A 13,294-nucleotide genomic window follows, 5' to 3' on the forward strand; every position below is an offset into this window, starting at 1 on the left:
CTCTACATCCACTAGGAGATGGAAAATATGGGAGAAAAATTAAATCAGAGGGGATAGGTCCAGAAGATTTAATATTTGTCAAGTAGGACTTCCAGAAGGAAAGAAAAAAAAATGGCAAAACAATTATGAAGGTGAGAGACATAACCTGAGCTGAAGACTCAAGTCTTTAGATTAATGACCCAAGGCCGGGCGCGGTGTCTCACGCCTGTAATCCCAGTACTTTGGGAGGCCCAGGAGGGCGGATCACGAGGTCAGGAGATAGAGACCATCCTGGAAAACATGATGAAACCCTGTCTCTAATTTAAAAAATACAAAAAATTAGCCAGGCATGGTGGTGGGCAGCTGTAGTCCCAGCTACTTGGGAGGCTGAGGCAGGAGAATAGCGTGAACCTGGAAGGCGGAGCTTGCAGTGAGCTGAGATTGCGCCATTGCACCTCCAGCCTGGGCGGCAGAGCCAGAAAAAAAAAAAAAAAAAAAGATTAACGACCCACCTGAAATTAACACACACACGCCCACTCCTTACTTATAGTCCTCCCTGTGGATTATACATATAATCCATATAGTGATTAGCTCCAGGATCCCTCTCAGATACCACAATCTGCAGATTCTCAAGTCTCTTATATAAAGTGCTGTAGTATTTGTATATAACCTATGCATATCCCTAGATAGACATACTTTACATCATCTCTAGATTGCTGCAATACCAAATACAATGTCTAATACAATACTTAATACACTGCCTAATGCAATACATAATACAATACCTAAACCAATGCCTAATACCTAATACAATACCTAATAGAATGCCTACTACCTAATACAGTACCTAATACAATATCTAATACAATGTCTAATACAATACTCAATGCAATATCTAATACATTATACAACATCTAATACCTAATATAATACCTAATACAATGCCTAATACAATGTCTAATACAATACTTAATACAATGCCTAACAATGCCTACTCGTCACTTCATTCGCATGGATTCAACACAGCACTCAGAGCGCAACAAATTCAAGTTTTGCTTTTTGGAACTTTGTGGAATTTTTTTCCTGAATATTTTTGATTTGCGTGTGATTGCATCCAAGGATGTAGAATCCACGGATATGAAGGGCCAACTTTATATTTATACCTATTCTGGTGGAATTTCTTAATTCAAAGAACAGGGAGAAAAAGAAAGAATAGGTATCAAGCGTTTCATCTCTAACACAGGTTGCTAGAAATGATGGTTGCTAGAAATGATGCTAGAATAATGCCTTCAAAATTCTATAGAAAATTATTTCCAATCTGGGATTCTACAACCAGTCAAAGCATTTCATGTATGAGAGCAAAATGAGGACTTCTTTGGACATGCCAGTACTCAAAACGGTGAGCTGTACATTCTTTATGGAAAAAAAAAATAGAGCAAAAGTGAAAAATCCAGAAAGAAGAAGACATTGGATATTTGGATATAAGACATAGTGGAATCGACCCAACTGTGTGCTGAAAACAAGGCTCAGTATAATAGTTGTAGAACTAAAAAGCAATCAGTCCAAATTACAACTAAAAGTCCAAAGAAGTTTTGAAGAACATCTTTAAGAGGAGTTTTACAAACTATGATTCATAACCCAGAAGTATAACCACGTGGGGAGTTGAAATTATGTCTCTTCTGATCGATAAAAAGTAGATAAACGATGTCAGGCTCCATGCTGCATGCCTGAAGTGCCGTCACTTGGGATGCCTGGGAGGGATGGCTTGAGCTCAGGAGTTTGAGACTGCAGTGAGCTCTGATCACACCACTGTACTCCAACTTGGGTGACACAGATCCCTGTCTATTAAAATATTTTTTAATTTTTATGAGTTAAAAAATACACAAATACAAATTCTGAGAAAAGTTAAAAGCTGCACAAGGGCCGGGCATGGTGGCTCACACCTGTCATCTTGGCACTTTCGGAGGCCAAGGCGGGAGGATTGCTTGAGCTCAGAAGTTCAAGACCGGATTGGGCAACATGGTAAGACCCTGTCTCTAAAAACCTAAAAATAAATAAAAAATAAAAACCTGCAGAAGAAAGTTATAAGTATGAACATTAAATTTTGATGTCATTTTCAGAATAGTATATGAAATACAAGAGATGGTGCCAAAAGTCACCATGCCCTTCATGATCATCCCAGCTGAACTCATTCATTCTCTGAACTCATTCATTCTCTGAACTCATTCATTCTCTGAACTCATTCATCGATTTGTTCCACAAAGATTTGTTGACCACTCTCTGAACTCGTTCTCTGAAATCACTCATTCATTAATTTGTCCACATACCTATTGAACATCTATGAAGTATCAAGACCTGTGCTAGACACTAAGGATAGATGAAGATAAAACACAGTCTCTGCCTTCTGTGGAGATTACAGATGCACAGCTGTTGACACAGCTGTTCGATTCTACATCTAGGGATTTATCCTACAGATACATCTGCACATGTGCAAAATGATGTAACTGTGTGGAAAAAGTTATTCATTGCAAAGTTGTTCTTAGTAGGAAAAAATTTAAATATCCCAAATGTCCACCAAGAGGAGACTGGTTAAATACATTATGAAACAGTCATAGAGTATTTTTTACTGTAAAATATATAATTAGAAATCTTTTTTACATCTCTTTGATATGGCGTGACCAACAAGATATATTAAATGAAAAAAGCAAGGTTCCAAGGAATCATACATATAATATTTTACCATTGTGATGATAGAAAATGGTAGAATGTAATTGTTTGTGTACCCATAGAATTTCTCCAGACAGATACATAAGAAACTGGTAACACTGGTTGCTGGAAAGAGATCTGGATGGCCGGGATGTGGAGGGGAAAGGAGACTTTACTGAATAATCTTCTGCCTTTTGAGAGTTGTACAATACATTATCTCTTTTAAAAGAATATAAAAATGCAGAAACTCTATAATAAATGATTTAAGTAAACAAATGACACAAATAGGGCAGCTGCTAAAAGAGCAGGAGGTGTGAGAGCATTGAGACAGAGCTAACTAGTCATTTTGAAACCAGAAGAATTCGGAGGGAAATGAACAGAGGCAGTATGTCTAGGAGACGACACACTTAGCCAGGGGCCTGAAGACTGGCTTCCAGCTCAGATCTCACCACGGATGAGCCTCAGGTTTCCCATCCATGATAAATCTGTCATGCTCTCCTGAGCATTTTATGGATGCAAAAGTGCTACCCAAACGTCAGATCTTATTCACTTCCCAAACATCAGATCTTACTCACTTCTTGTTTAACTTTCATACAGTGGCCACTATGACCCTTGACCTCTGTTTTGCTAGCACTGCCAGTGGTATTGGAATCCATGTCAACTTCCTCACTGAACTGCACCTGGATAAGGGGGAAAAAATTCCCTCATATGAGGGTATTGGTAAGATGTGAATTGTTTTCCATCTTCAGTTTCACTGTGGAACAGTGAGTTCATTGATAACAGTGAGTTCATTGATAAGAACCAGCCTTTTATTCTCGCTACGCCTTATAATAAGTATCAATATCACAGGCCATTGTATGAATCAATATCACAGGCCAGTGTCCTGGGTCTGTAGCAGGGACTGAGTCCCCTGTTACATGATGCTATCCCCAAATTAGCAGTTAACAAACATGATAACTTAAAAGCTTTTCATTGGAATTTTAACCTACCAAATAACTGTGGTGTGCTTTTAAGAGGCCCTTAGGAGAATAAGAGGATATAAAGCATGAGCTTCCCCTTTGAAATAACAGATTTTCACTGTCAGTAAGGACGAAGAGATGTTCTCCACCATCTTTCTTTCAGATGGTCACAGCCAATCAACAAGGAAGAAAAAAATGGGAAAGATTCAAAGGACGCTGATCAATTACAGGACTGTATGGCACACACCAGGATGTCCCAGCACAGTTCACAAATGAGGCCCCATTCAGGGTCCCCATCTCTCGTTTCTAGAATGTGGTTTTTCTCTGTAATTGACACCACAGTACAAAATAAATCAAAATCCTGAGGCTAGAAACATGATAGTCAAGAATATGTGAACAGGTATTTATTTATTTCTACGAGTCTTCACGAAATGTTCAAGTAGCATGCTTGTGGTATAGAATTAAATTGTGAAATGCTTCCTGTTTCTCAAAGGATCACCATCGCCACCATTTATCAAGCACATATTATGTGCCAGGCACTGTGCTCAATACTTTGGAGATCTTATCCCGTTTAATCTACACACAGCCCTTTAGGGAAGCTATGATTAATGACCCAATTTTTTAGAAGAGAGGAGGCACAAAGAAGTTACTTATAGCTACTAAATGGGAGAACAGGGATTTTAATTACCTGACCCCAGAGTCTGTAATGTTAACCACTATTCCCATTGTCTGGGCACCGCATTGACTCAGATGCTCCTAAGAGACAGGTTAGTCCTTTTCAAGATAGTGCATAATGATCTTTTCAATGTGTAACATTGGAGGCGGGACTAGACCTTTCTGAAGTCTGGTTCCTATTTGCCTTCTGGAGTTTGAGCAAAGTGGCTATTTCCTGCCCTTCATCATACGCTGTATGGCTCTCCTTAAAGAAAAACCAGCTATGTACGTGATCCTTTGAGCGCCCCATCTGCGTCCACAGACTCTCCTGTAAGCTTCTGCTCACCCAGTCCTGAGCCAGAAGTCTTGTTACCAGGCTGTCTCCTACGTCTGGAAGTCTGGGCTCTTGATCACAGCAGGATCTTGACTGTGCTTTGGCAGTTTGAATTTGAGGACGATGAGCAGTCCCTCATCTCCAAAATTACTGGAGTAACTTTTATGAAACTCTTTTGTTTTAAGGGTTTAGGGTTTTTGCTTTGGAGACACTCAGGGAATATGTATCTACTGCATCAGGCTTAGAAGGCTTGCTTTTGGCTGCTTTCTAGGCAACCAAACCAAACGTTGAACATATTCAGGGTTTTACCACGTATTCCAAAAACAAGACCAAATATAATCAAAAGTAAGCAAGAAAGAAATGATGAGACGGCTTTAGAATGACACCTGCATGCACAATGTTATTCATTTCAGCATTGCTGATAATAGTAGAAGACTAGAAGCAACTTACATGCCCATCAGTAGGTGTCTTGCTAAACAAATTATGGTACATCCTTACCACTGGAAACTATGATGCTACAAAAGAATGAGGAAGAACCCTTTTGTAACCAAATGAAATGACCTCCAAAGGAAAATTTTCAGTGAAAAACAATAAAGAATCAGTGTGATCCTCCTGCCTCGGCCTCCTGAGTAGCTGAAGCAGAAAAGTTGATATTATCTATTTTGTCCTCAAAAATATTTCTAAAAATAAGAGGGGAGGAAGAAAACACATATACATATTTGCTTGTGAATGCATAAATATCTCTGGAAGGATACACAAGAAACTGGTGACCTTGGCTGACTCTGAAGCAAACTAGGTAGCCAGGGACAATGGTAGAAGGAGACTTTTCACTGAATACCTTTTTGTGTCTTTTACACTTTGAACCATATACATGTATTTACTACTTTTGCAAAAATAGTAATTGAATTTTATTTATATTACTATTATTAAAATTAGTTCTAGACCAGTATTGATAAGTAGGAGCAAGATAGAAAATCTTACAACAAATAAGACAAAGGGCTAGAATATTTCAGTTACAATGATGGTCTGTGAACCGGTAAGGACTAGCCAGTTAAAAGAGTAGCTACATTTGGTCATTTGCTTTAGAGAAAGCCGAAATCAAATCTCTGCTTTGGTTAAAGCCATTACATAATCTGCGTTTGGATTAATTACAGTTCCTAACCATTGTTTCTTCTTGTAATGAGGCCCCAGAAGTCATTCAGGCACAATAATGAATAGAAATTTTGTAGTTTTCCTTAATAATGGTAGTTGAGTGCGTGTATATCAGAAAGTGTTTGCATTATTTATACATCATTGAACCAGTCCCTTTTTAAGCTCCGCTCTCTACGTCGCACAGTGCTAGGTGCTTCAGGGTGGGTAGCACGGGGTCAGCCTCTGGTGTCAGACCCAAGTTCAAGTCCAGTTCAGGCTTATACTACTTGCAGGATTTGTTTCCCTTGTTTTTTGCTTGTTGGTCTGTTTGTTTGGGGGTTGTTTAGCTTAGTTTCTTTTTCTTTTCTTTTCTTTTTTTTTTTTGCCAGGATCTTGCTCTGTTTTTGCCCAGGCTGAATGCAGTGGCAGCAATCGTGGCTTACTGCAGCCTCCAACTCCTGAGCTCAAGTGATCTTCCCACCTCTGCCTCTTGGGTAGCTGGGACCACAGGCACATGCCACCACATCTCGCTAATTTTTTAATTTTTTGTAGTGACAGTGTTCTACTATGTTGCTCAGCCTGGTCTTGAACTCCTGGGTTCAAGCGATCCTCCTGCCTTGGCCTCCCAAAGTGCTGGGATTACATGCGTGAGCCGCCTCACCTAGCTTGCGTATTTTTAATTGGGAATTTTTGGCTCTCTCTCCAGTTCCTCATTATGTAAGGTACATAACTTGCAGAGCATGACCTCAGGCAACTTTCTAGTTGCCTGAACTTTCTAATAGCAACAACTAGGACACAAGAACACTTTTGCCACCTGTCCTACTGTTGCTAGAATAATGTTGGCCCTTGAGTTCATATACAAAGAGAAAGCAATTTTCTCCTGGCCACTCATTGGAGCAGAAAAAGCATCCCCGCCCCTCTGCATTAGGAGAAAACACATTTTCTATGCATGAAAGAAAAGGAAGCAGAACTTCTGCTAAAATGATGCCCAGGAAAATCATTTCTTTTAAAATTATTCTATCTTGTATTAGTCAATAAGGAAGTGTATAATATATAATCAATATATATTATATTCACTGAAAATTGCTGTAAAGATGGTGCTAGGCCAATACTGAGAAGAGTGCCTTTAACAAAATAGGCACTCAGTAATCTTTTTTAAAATTCATAAGCAAAAAATAAAAAATAAAAATATGTGGTTAAACTGGATTGTATTTCCCATACAAATACCAGAAGCTTCCAAGAAAAGTATATTTTGATAACTTTTTTTCTTGAAGGGCATTTTTTTCATATAAAGTTTGTATTGAAAAAACTTTTACAAAGAACAATTCTGTGCTATGGCAGAGTATGTCTGCCCATCGCAGTTGTCTTTGTTCTTTATGATGAAATTATCAAACACATGAATGAGATCTGAAGGTCCAGTTTCCAAAAAAGGAAGATGGTCATGGATGCTGGTGTAAGCCTTCTAGAAAATGTTCAGGCCTTTAGAAAAATTTGAACAACTGCCTGATCCCTTGAGTTGTGAAAGGTATTTTAAAATTAGTATTACATAGCAAAAATTATGTGTTAATTATTGTTAATAGTCTTCAGTGTTCATTGTGGACTTACTAATTGCATAAATCATGACTATTCCTTAATGTTTTATTTAAAAGTAGAGTTTAGGATGCTAAACATATGCTTATTGTTTGCAAATGCCTATGCGCTGGGATTTATGTAAGCCAAGCAGTCTGATTGGGCCAAACCCTGGGAAATGTAAATATATTTATTTTTATTTTACTATTTGGCACAGCCTGTGTCTCCCGATAATTATAATAATGTCTGCTATTGAATCTTGGCAGACACCATCCAGTGTTTCTCAGAACACAGGCAGCCCTCCTACACTCTGCATCAGAACCCCGCCCGCAGGGGATGCTTGTTAACGGATGGATTCGCAGGACCCGCCGCAAACCTGCTGAATCAGAACTTAAGTTTAAAAGACGCTGCACCTTCACGGGTGCTTGCTCTGTCCTGCCAGTGGGCTCCCCTTTGGTTTCGCGTTTCCACAAGAAACAGGACATAGATCTAAAATTGTCTTTGCACAGGGACTGGTTTCCTTTGCTGATCTAATACAGAATAGCTGTTTGTACTGTGAAATTGCGAGTGCGTTGAGCAGATCCTTTGTATTGTAGGAGAAGAAATTTAGTGCCTCATTGCTCACCATCACCACTGGCCCTGGCAGCTCAATGGATAAACCAGCTTGGATTTCACCTCGAGGATTAACATTGCAACATTGCATAGGCACATAAAGCCACCTGAAAGTCAAGACGAGGCAGGGAAAACCCTGCCTGGAACCCTGGGATCTTTGTGTGGTTGGTTTCTTGTCTTTTGCCATTTGTCAGGCACAGTAACTGTGGTTGCTGAAGTTGGGAGTAACTTTTCAAGAGTTGAACCAACTGCAAGAACCTCTCCTAGAGAAGGGCCTGAAGGCTGCTGACCCACGTCCTGCTCCTCTGCCGAAAAACTCCACACCTGGCATTAGAGAGGAGGAAACCTTTACCCCATACTCTCTTATGATTCAGTCCTGGGGACATTCAAATTAAGCTGATAAAACAGATTAACAAGAGAAAAACAATACAATTTTAACTGATGTTAATATTTTTATGTGCACAGGAGCTTCACAAAAAGAAGTGAAAACTCAAATAAGTGGTTAGATGTGAGAAAGTATATACCGTTTTCACAAAGGGCGATAAATTATGGATAAGTGACTGGACAAAGGAAAGAATGTTTGGGCTTCTGGGGTAATAAATTGTGAGAAATTGCTTAGGAATATATTGGAGAAAATAATGGAAGATAAAAATTCTCTCTGTAAGGTTGGTTTATGCAGATTCTTCTCGATGCAACTCCCGTCACCGGTGATAAGAGTCACTTTCCTTCTTCCGGGTACAGGGGGGCATCTTCCTCAAAGCAAAATTTAGGTCCTGCATTTAGGCAGATAAGGGTGGGCGGAGAACTTTTACTACATCTGTTGTTTCTTCATTGCCTACAGCTCGAAATGTCTTTCTTCCCAGGTAGCGTATTTTGGGGGTGGCATGTTCTGATCCTCTTTAGGATCATCGGCGCCTCCAGCTGGGGTGAGGCTGGACGGGGACTGGCACAAAGGAGGCTTTCAGGCAGTTTCCTTGAGTTTTAACCGCAACCCCCGCAGAACAATTGGCCTGTGGCCTGTGGCCTGCTCTCCCCACTGTGCCTCAATTGCTGTGGACTAATTTATGAGTCGCCTCTGAACCCAGAGGAAGCTCGAGGAGCAGGATTGACATACCCGCTGGGTAGAATCGCTGTAGGAAGATAGAATCGGTGAACATCAAGCCTCCAAGTTCAAACAACTGAAAATGAAAGAATAATTCATTTTTAAAAGAGTTTTGTGAAATATGTGGATAAAGCATACTTTCCAATGAACCTAATACTATGAATGATAAATTATAAATGGGAGTCCTATTTCAAATCTAAGCAAGGATTTTAAGTCAAGGAAATCAATGTGTTCCACAAGAGGGCAGTATAATAACTCGTTTATAAAACTAGGCTTGGAAGAGCCAAGGAAGTTTGGTGATCAGTTTTTAAATTTGTGATAAGAACTGCTTTGAACAAAAACAAAAATCAAATACCATTTTTGCCATAAAGGGCTTTTCTATATGACATGAAAACTACTCAAGAAGATTGGGGTTTTTTTAAGTCTGAATGACATACTTTTGAAAACGTAAGCTCCTGGACTTGGAATTCTACAGAATTGCTTTCATTAGCTGCTGTGTTGCTCGGCTGCTATGTGATCTAGTAGAAGCTACATACAAAATCAAGGAAATCACATTTCCTCACCTCAAGTTGTGCCTGGAGCTACAAAGTTTGCAGGAGAGTTTAAATTGGGAAAGATAGTAATCTTTATAGCTAGCTTTATTTGAACTCTGAGTACCAGGCTGGGAGCGTTACATGGATTATTTCTTTCAGCCCCATGGTAGCTCTATGAGTTAGGAACTATTATTATCTTCATTTGACAGATGAGGAAACCAGGCCCATAGAGGACTGAGGGCTTGCCTGTGGGACACGGCTCATGCAGAGTTGGGATTCAAATCGGGCAGATCAAATCTAGATCCCAAGTTTGAGCTATTTCTAGGCAATTAGTGGCAAAAACAGAACTAGAACCCATATATCTTTGTTACAAATTAAAGAGTGACTTTACTGTTGAAAAAGATGTGTATGGGCAGGACTGAGTAGAAGAAACCTTTGGAAGAGGGCTGATGGGCCAGACACAAAGAGACTGTGTTTGCAAAAAGACAGGTTCATGCCAAGAAACAAGAATATTCCTGTCTGAGCTGGGATCCCAGTTATGCCGATTATGCAGTGTCAGAGTGGCCAAGACCAGAGGGATTTCCCCACTGCCATCGCAAACTCCAAAGAGCTCTGAGATCCACAGGCTGGTGGGGTTCCCAGGAGAAGCCTGCAGAAGGTTCTTCCTCCTTCAGGGCAGAGAAGAGGACGGACAGAAGTTCCCCTAAATCCCCAGAGCCCTTAGTCAAGTTCATCCTGAAACTATCAGAATCATCATCACTGCTATCCCTTGAGAACTCAAATGCCAGGCCCCGTGCTAAGCATTTTACTTGTATTAGCTCATTTAATTCTCATAGCAACTCAGTGAGGTGGGTCCTATGTTCACCATCTGGGAATTTCATGGGCTGGACCCTATCGCAGGAGTTTCATCATGTAAGGCATGCATACATATATGCATGAGAAAGTATGTCTTGTACAAAAATTGGTTTTCCTAAACCCTCCCTCATCTTTGAGCAATGCAGCCGATTTTGTTTTTAAAATGCAGCCCCACTTCTGAGTAAGCATGGCAGATTGCTCGCTTCTCCCTTCCAAAACTCCACTGAAATGGCAATCAAGGAATCAAGAATATATCAACTCATAAGGGGATAAAATGAGGGAAGAGACGAACATGGATGAGAGAGTCCCACAAATATCTGGAAGAGGGAGAGGAGCAGGAGCTGACTTGGCAGAGCTGGAGATCACTACCTGGCTCCCTGCAGATGAGGAAACTAACAAGAAGAAAGGGGGTGGTTTTGTAGAAGTCTAGGTGCTGAGGACGGGGAGATCCAAATCTACAGAAGGTGGGCATGAGGCATGGGACTAAAAACAGGGTGGGGTAAGTGGCCTGTATAGGGGGAAGATGGACTTCCTTCCTCCTCCTACAGCAGGCGCACCCCAGCTCTCTCCACCCACCCATTGCACACCTCCCCACCCTCACTGCCAGCAGGAGGTTTGACACGTTCTCTCTGGATAACCGAATGGCTCCGGAGAAAAGACCTCCAAATTCTGACATCTTGGAGTCCTGTCCCAATTTAAAAGCCAGTTTGCTGCCCAACGACCTTGTTGTAAGTCCTTCTGTGGATAAGCCTCACCTACTCCCTCAGAGTTCCCATTCATCTTTTCAGTGAGTCACACTTAGACAGGAACAGGCAGCCCAGGATCACCAAACGTTTAAAGATAGCCTCCAACTTGGAAGAAAGAGATCCAAACAAATGGGAAAAAGGAACTTGGAGAAAGCGGAAATGATGGAAGATGTAGAAAAAAATGTGAAAATAAAAATTTGATAAGCAATTTCTTCAGAAAAATAAAATAAGGGTGATATCCATTCATCAAGAGTTAGATTTTTTTTTAATAAACTTTAAGTTCTGGGGTACATGTGCAAAATGTGCAGATTTGTTACATAGGTATACACGTGCCATTGTTGTTTGCTGCACCCATCAACCCATCATCTACATTAGGTATTTCTCCTAATGCTATCCCTCCCCTTGCTCCCCACCCTCAACAGGCCCTGGTCTATGATATTCCCCTCCCTGTGTCCATGTGTTCTTATTGTTCAACTCCCACTTATGAGTGAGAACATGCGATGTTTGGTTTTCTGTTCCTGTGTTAGTTTGCTAAGAATGATGGTTCCCAGCCTCATCCATGTCTCTGCAAAGAACATGAACTCATCCTTTTTTATGGCTGCATACTATGCCATGGTGTATATGTGCCACATTTTCTTTATCCAGTCTATCATTGATGGGCATTTAGGTGGGTCCACGTCTTTGCTATTGTGAATAGTGCTGCAATAAACATACGTGTGCATGTGTCTTTATAGTAGAATGATTTATAATCCTTTGGGTATATACCCAGTAATGGGATTGCTGGGTCAAATGGTATTTTTGGATCTAGATCCTTGAGGAATCATCACACTGTCTTCCACAATGGTTTAACTAATTTACACTCCCACCAACAGTGTAAAAGTATTCCTATTTCTCCACATCCTCTCCAGCATCTGTTGTTTCCTGGCTTTTTAATGATCGCCATTCTAACTGGCGTGAGATGGTTTCTCATTGTGGTTTTGACTTGCATTTCTCTAACGACCAGTGATGATGAGCTTTTTTTCTTGTGTCTCTTGGCTGCATAAATGTCTTCTTTTGAGAAGTGTCTGTTCATATCCTTCTCCCACTTTTTGATGGGGTTGTTTTTTTCTTATAAATTTGTTTAAGTTCCTTGTACATTCTGGATATTAGCCCTTTGTCGGATGGATAGATTGCAAAAAGTTTCTCCCATTCTATAGGTTGCCTGTTCATTCTGATGATAGTTTCTTTTGCTGAGCAGAAGCTCTTTAGTTTAATTAGATCCCATTTGTCAATTTTGGCTTCTGTTGCCATTGTTTTTGGTGTTTTAGTCATGAAGTCTTTGCCCATGCCTATGTCCTGAATGGTATTGCCTAGGTTTTCTTCTAGGGTTTCTATGGTTTTAGGTCTTACGTTAAAGTCTTTAATCCATCTTGAGTTAATTTTTGTATAACGTGTAAGGAAGCTGTCCAGTTTCAGTTTTCCGCATATAGCTAGCCAGTTTTCCCAATACCATTTATTAAATAGGGAATCCTTTCCCCATTGCTTGTTTTTGTCAGGCTTGTCAAAGATCAGATGGTTGTAGATGTGTGGTGTTATTTCTGAGGCCTCTGTTCTGTTCCATTGGTCTATATATCTGTTTTGGTATCAGTACTATGGTGTTTTGGTTACTGTAACCTTGTAGTATAGTTTGAAGTCAGGTAGCATGATGCCTCCAGCTTTGTTCTTTTTGCTTAGGATTGTCTTGGCTATGTGGGGTCTTTTTTGGTTCCATATGAAATTAAAAGTATTTTCTAATTCTGTGAAGAAAGTCAGTGGTAGCTTGATGGGGATAGCATTGAATCTATAAGCTACTTTGGGCAGTATGGCCATTTTCACGATATTGATTCTTCCTATCCATGAGCATGGTATGTTCTTCCATTTGTTTGTGTTCTCTCTTATTTCATTGAGCAGTGGTTTGTAGTTCTCCTTGAAGAGGTCCTTCACATCCCTTGTAAGTTGTATTCCTAGGTATCTTATTCCCTTTGTAGCAATTGTGAATGGGAGCACTCATGATTTGGCTCTCTGTTTTTCTATTATTGGTGAATAGGAATGCTTGTGATTTTTGCACATTGATTTTGTATCCTGAGACTTTGCTG

The 13,294-nt window shown here is 40.2% G+C and overlaps 1 protein-coding gene across 11 annotated transcripts in view; it reads left to right on the top strand.

Annotated features, from left to right (window-relative positions):
- The window catches only part of LOC105473037 (polyunsaturated fatty acid (12S)/(13S)-lipoxygenase, epidermal-type-like), an 85,184-nt gene that overhangs the window by 20,096 nt on the left and 51,794 nt on the right, over positions 1–13,294 (top strand). For 6 of the 11 annotated variants that reach the window (XM_071082242.1, XM_071082244.1, XM_071082243.1 and 3 more), the window contains exon 1: positions 7,176–7,288. The exons of the other annotated variants lie outside the window; for them this stretch is intronic. The gene's annotated coding sequence lies outside the window, so the exon portion shown is untranslated. Of the gene's footprint in view, positions 1–7,175; positions 7,289–13,294 lie in introns of those variants that run through there. 11 annotated transcript variants of the gene reach the window in all.

The sequence above is a fragment of the Macaca nemestrina genome, chromosome 17 (assembly GCF_043159975.1).
Source record: "Macaca nemestrina isolate mMacNem1 chromosome 17, mMacNem.hap1, whole genome shotgun sequence".
In the NCBI taxonomy this organism is placed as follows: Eukaryota; Metazoa; Chordata; class Mammalia; order Primates; family Cercopithecidae; genus Macaca; species Macaca nemestrina.